Source organism: Alnus glutinosa, chromosome 11 (assembly GCF_958979055.1).
Source record: "Alnus glutinosa chromosome 11, dhAlnGlut1.1, whole genome shotgun sequence".
NCBI classification, from domain to species: domain Eukaryota; kingdom Viridiplantae; phylum Streptophyta; class Magnoliopsida; order Fagales; family Betulaceae; genus Alnus; species Alnus glutinosa.
The window spans coordinates 6,814,295-6,821,180 of NC_084896.1; positions in this window are offsets into that span (position 1 = coordinate 6,814,295).

The window sequence follows — 6,886 nt, forward strand, 5'->3', positions numbered from 1 at the left end:
TTGCCACAATGAATCGTTAGATGTGGTTTGAATAAAGTTCTCCCTGTTTAATTTAGCTCACATGTTGTAATGTCATAACAATATATAAATGTAATGAAATAAAATGGTTATGAGTGCAAGCTTTTAAAATGAATATTTCTATGATGCCAAGAATATTGCAACAAAAAAACCATAACAAAACGGTAATGTGACGACCTTTTTTTTTTTTCTTTTTTTTTTAAAATATACATAAATGGATAATCACAATGACACGACTACTTGTCGCTCAACCAACATACGGTACACATCCGATCCCATAATATATACTAGATATTCAGAGTTACATCTAAGTAGCGAAACATTCAATTATACCTAATCAAAATAGCGGAAAAACACTTTTATAACATAACTGTTAATCATAAAGAGCCATATATACGTCTATATGTTTAAGGCTTAAACTTAACATTAATTACATACCAAAAGACTGGCTCTACAAAATACAAGTGTCACGTTGGACACAAACCAACAACAAAAGACTAAAAATGGGACACCCAAGTCCACACAGCTTCAAAACTAGCGATATGCCTCAGTCGCAGTACCCCAAGTAGTACTACGAGGTCATCCTCTAGATCCACTGATCCTACAGCCAAAACATCAGTATCTGCAGGGTTGTGGGGTTAATCACATCCGTAAATGGGAAAGTTTGAGTTCACTACCTCAGTAATAAATTACTGAAGTCTCAATGGTATAAGATTCACTAAGTTTCCGCGTAAAATGACATTGTACTTAATCTCTTGTTTACAATAATAGTTATTGTTTTGGTTATGAAAACCTGTCTCTTAAAACGACATTATAGTAGATAGAGTAAACACAAATACAACATAACAATATTGTTCTTATTCCAACATCCTCATATACAAATTCATACTATATCTCAATCATCAATTCTTAACTATATCTCAATTGACAATTCATACTATATCGACATATCGTAAACAACATTATGCATGCTCAATTACCAACCCAATCCAAAACAAAACAATTTAGTTCCAAAGGGGATACCGGCACTAAGGTCTTTAATCCTATGCCATAGAGGATACAAGCCCATTAGTCTTTAAAGCTGTGCTATAGGGGATGCAAGCCCATTAATCTTTAACCTAGCCATAGGGGACACATACTCATTAGTCTTTAATCCTATGCCATAGGGGATGCAAGCCCATTGGTCTTTAATCCTATGCCATAGGGGATGCAAGCCCATTGTCTTCTTTAACCTGGTGCCATAAGGGATGCAAGCCCATTGGTCTTTAATCTCGTGCCATAGGGGATGCTAGCCCATTGGTCTTTAATCCTATGACATAGGGGATGCAAGCCCATTGGTCTTTAATTCTATGACGTAAAGGATATAAGCCCATTAGTCTTTAACCTAACCATAGGGGATACTAGCTCATTGGTCTTTAATCCTATGCCATAGGGGATACAAGCCCATTGGTCTTTAACCTAACCGTAGGGGATACTAGCCCATTAGTCTTTAAAGCTGTGCTATAGGGAATGCAAGCCCATTAGTCTTTAACCTAGCCATAGGGGATACAAGCCCATTAGTCTTTAATCCTATGCCATAGGGGATGCAAACCCATTAGTCTTCTTTAATCTAGTGCCATAGGGGATGCAAAACCATTGGTCTTTAATCTCGTGTCATAGGGGATGCTAGCCCGTTAGTCTTTAATCCTATGCCATAGGGGATGCAAGCCCATTGGTCTTTAATCATATGTCATTGAGGATACAAACCCATTGGTCTTTAATCCTATGTCATTGAGGATACAAGCCCATTGGTCTTTAACTTAACTATTAGGGGTACTAGCCCATTGGTCTTTAATATTATGCCATAGGGGATACAAGCCCATTGGTCTTTAATCTTATGCCATAGAGGATACAATCCCTTTGGTCTTTAACCTAGCCATAGAGGATATAAGCTCATTGGTCTTTCACACACTATGCCAAAGGGGATACCGGCCCTAAGGTCTTTTCCAACCCAATGTTTTATGCTCGAAACCATATACCTTTGCTTTTCAAGAACTATGTCTTTAATACATGCTTTTTTTTTTTTTTTTATAAAGCAATAACCAATCAATATGTTATTTTGCTAAATCATAATTCGCATAATTTAAATCCCAACAATAGCAGGCAATAGAACGCATTAAAACAATATTCAAATCATATTTCCCAATCAATCTTAAGTCCTCATAAAGATCATTGATATATCTTATCATAATTGAAACTATTCAAAACATCCAAAAACACATATTAAACATAATGTCAGTCTGGTATGAAAATAACATATTATTTGCATTTCTATAAAAAGCATAAAAATAATATCATTTTCTTAGTGAATAGAATACTCACTGTGGCTACACGGATAACAAACTCAAATAAACTTCCTAGACAACTTCTCGCAATGTGCCACTGTAAAAATAACACATTGCAATTATTAGACATTTTTCTAACACTAACTAATATTTTAGCTCTTAAATTACCAAAGAACTAACCCATTGGAAAATCCATTGAATTTTCTAGGGTTCCAAACACATACCCATAAACCTTAAACACTAACTAAACCCAAATAATACTAACCCAAAATATTTGCTCAGGGTTAGACATTAAAAATCACAACCTAAACAAATACCCATAATAATAAGCACTAATTCATAAATTATATTTACTAACTTAATCACAATAAACATTAATCCATTAACATAGAACACTAACATAATCATAATAACATTAACCCATAAGAAAATCTTAGGATTAAATTCACAAAATACCATTTAAACTAAATACCCGTAAATTAGGGTTTGAAGAAACTTACCAAAAAATTCACCCAAACAATACCCGAAGTTTGAGAGATTTTTGTAAACTCTAAATAGCACAAAACCTAAAGAATAATTAAGATTAAACTCATATTTTACAATATTTAACCGAAAATCTCTAAAACATGGGTTTAAGGATTTACCTCAAAATGATTGGTCAAAGTGTAAATCGTCACGAGTAGATCACATTTATAAAGTAAAATTTGTGATCTTTTTTTTTTCTCTCTTTCTCTTCCTTTTTTATTTATTTATTTATTTATTTATTTATTTATTTTTAATTTCACTTAACCCCCACTCAATTGTCACGGCTATTACAATTACCCTCCTAAACTTTAAAAACTCTCAATTTAAAGAATCCATCTTTTAATTAATTTCAATTTCCCTAATCCGTTACGATTTTCTGTTAAATTAAATCAAAAATTATGAAAATAACCCCCTTTTTTTTTTAAAGAAAAAAAAAATAAAAGATTGAGGTGTCGTTGTTTTTGCAAATTTCATTAAGTCCTCACCAATGCCTAAATCCTTACAATTTTTTTCCTTTGTTTTTTCCACAAAGAAAGAGGTATATATTTTGAAAATTTTGACTGTTAAAATCTAACTGAGGGTGAATTGAAAAATTAAAAAATGGATACTAAATAGAGAGTTTTTAAAGTTTAGGGGAAAATTGCAAATGTGGTAGAAATTTAGGAGCATTAAATGCAGTTCCCTTTCCGTTAGGATTTATTGTTAAATCCTAACTGAGGGAGAATTGAAAAAATTTAAACGATGGACACTAAATAGAGAGGTTTTAAAGTTTAGGGGATAATTGCAAATGTGGTGGACATTCAGGAGCATCAAGTGTAGTTCCCTTTTCTTTTTTGCTTTTGATTTTTGTTTTTTTCTAGTTCTCATTTCAAATTGTTATATATATATATATATATATTTCTTTTAATTTTGATTTTTTTTGTCAATTTGGTTGTTTTTTTTTAGGAGTGTGTTTGGGTTTAATTTGCTCTTCTTATTGTGAGATGTCAATAATGCCTTGGGGGACTAGACAAGTTTTAGGTAGTTTGGGGAAACATTATGACAATTAAAAGTGTGGGAGAACATTAATTGTCAATTAGAATGGTAGTACGAGGGAAGCATATGGAGTTTTTCCAAGAAAGATAAAGAGAAGGTAGTTGGTGGAAGAAGGTGCTTGCTCCCTTAGATTGAAGCCCATGGGTGTAACATTATTTTAGGTGATATTATAACATTAATCTTCCTGATGTTGCAGCAACATCTTAATTATGCAACAACATCCCAAAGGCATGGAGAAATTGCAGCCAAAATTGAAGTACAGTTTCAGAAAATAAAGCTAGCTATAGCTAGCTAGAGACGGTGCTTGCTTATGTCACAACCTTAATAATATATATGCACTCTCTTCACTCTTTCAAACCAAAAACGAAAGAGAACCATATCTAAAGGCAAAAACAAACATAAAAGGAAAAAACACTATCATCTCTATTCTCTCATTTCCTTTCACGCACGCCGCCAGCGTAAGTTTCTAACCTCTCATCTCTCTCTTTCTGTCGCATTTACAGTCGCCTCTCGTCACCGCACTACCTCCCTCTGCCCTCGTCAGGCTGCGCTTCCCTCATCTAGGTATCAACAGATTCAATATCTTTTATTTTATTTTTTGTTTTGTTTTATAAACTAGAGTGCCGACATGGTATATATCGTCAGAGTGTGGGGATTGGTCGTGATCTACTACTAGGAACCTTTTGAATCCGGCCCCTCCATTTTTACTTTTATTTATTTCAATGTTTATTAATTTACAATTTTAGAAAAGAGGGAACGAAGGGCTATGATCAAAAGGAGTTAGACGTTTATTAAAAAAAAAAAAAAAAAGAAAGAAGAAGAAGTTAGACGTGATATCTCAAACAGTCGGTGGATTAAAAATTTCATTAAATTTAATCATGCACTCGCTCTACCTTACTTACCATGCAAGCTAGGTCGAAAAAAAAAGAGAGAGTATATAAGCAGACATTTAATTTCATTATAATTATATATTGCCATGACATTACAACAAGGGAAACATGCCAAACTTTATTCACACTATCTAATAGTTCATTATGGCTATTTCATATAGTTGTCTAATTGAACCGTTTCTCGAGATAGTCGATCACTTTCTTGTCCACTTGGAAGACCTTGGTGAGAACATTTGGACTGATGAGAGGATTGGATCCAAAGACAGCCTTTGCTATGGTGATGAGCCAAGGATTTTGACTGCCAAGGCCGGCAAAATTAACATCATTAGTCTTTCCCACATTAAACTGGAAGTAAATGAGACCAATTGGAAAGACGAAGACGTCTCCTGCACATAGAGTTTTAGTGAAGAGAAGGTTATCTGGGTTGGATGTGACAAAGCCAACATACAGAGTACCATCTACGACTACTAGAATTAATTTCGGTGGCACGAGGGTGAGTGTGGGGTGGATTTACACCATATGGTGCAAAGTCTAAGCGAGCTAAGGATATGTCTAGTGTGTTGAGGCCAAGTATTTGGTCTACGTTCAAAAGAGTGACATTCGACCCTACACTACAAAAAAATTAATAATTCTCTAGAAATTGAAAAAAACCGTCTGAAAAACGTTCAAGACGGTTTTTTCTAGGCGGTTTCAAATCGTCCAGAATAATGTATCGCTAATCTGGATTATGGACAGTTTGGGCCAAACCGTCTGCAATTCAAGACGGTTTGACACAAACCGTCTAGAAAAATTCTGGATGGTTTTGGCGAAAACCGTCCAGAATAATTAATTATTTTTTTAAAAACAAAATCTATGCGTGAGTTTGAATATGATTTTTTTTTTGTCCAGTCATCTCCCTCATTTGCAAACAAAATCTGGCACTGAAAATCACTGGGTTCATCTCCGAAAATCACTGTCTCTTCGTTGTCAACCAATTTCCCTTCCTTTTCATTCGATTTCCTTTCGTCTGTAGTGGTCATTGTCTTCGGTGTACGTGTTTCTTCGTCTTGTCCGAAGGATCTGCCCAAAACGCAAAACACAATAATGAAGACCCAAATATTCCACGTGGCCATGTGGTCACTCGTATTAATTACGCGTGGCCACATGGCCACGTGTACAAATTACACATGGCTAAAATATTCATATTTTTTATAATTTTTTCAGGAACTGAAATTTTTTCAAACTTTTTGTTAAAGATTAAAAATTTTAGTCACGTGTTTTATTGGCCACATGGTTTATTGCCACATCGCCAATTAGCCACGTGTATAATAAGACACGTGGCTAAACTATTCATATTTTTTTTCAAATATTGAAATTTTTCCTGAATTTTTTTGAGGTTAAAATTTTAGCCACGTGGTTTATGTGCCATGTGGCCAATTGGCTACGTGGCACATAAACCACGTGGCTAAGTAATTTCCTCAAATCCATTTCTAATCCCCCCCCAATCTTTTTTTTTTTTTTTTCCATTTTCCCCGCCCCTTTTTCTTTTCATTTTCTCCTCTCTCTTTTTCATTTCCCCACGCCCCCTTTGACTTTTCTTTTCATTTTCCTTTTCTTTTATCTTCTTTCTTTCCCTTTTTCCCATGCACAGACGCCATTCCTTCTTCTCTTCTTTTTTTTTTTTTTTCATTTTTAATTTTTTTTTTAACATAGACAGGGAGGTGGAAAGGGAGACTGAGAGAGTTAGAGAGAGAGCCGTGGTCGACGACGGCGCCGGAGTCCGGAGGGTCATGGCTCAACGGCAGTGAAGCCAAGGGGGTGTTTTTCCGGCGTTTTTTGAGGGGTTTATTTATTATTATTTTTTTCTTCTATTTCTTTGAGTTCTCTGATCTGAAAGTTTGTAATTTTTTGTTTTTGTTGTTGATTTTTGGTGATTGTTGGTGATTTTTGGTGTTTTGTTGGTGATTTTTTGGTAATGCGGGTCAACGGAGGATTTTTGGTGATTTTTGGGGGATTTCTTGGATTGGATTTCATGAGGGAATGAAGGTGATTGTTGGTGATTTTTTGGTATTTTGTTGAAGGTTTTTTTGGTGTTTTGTTGGTATTTTTTGATAA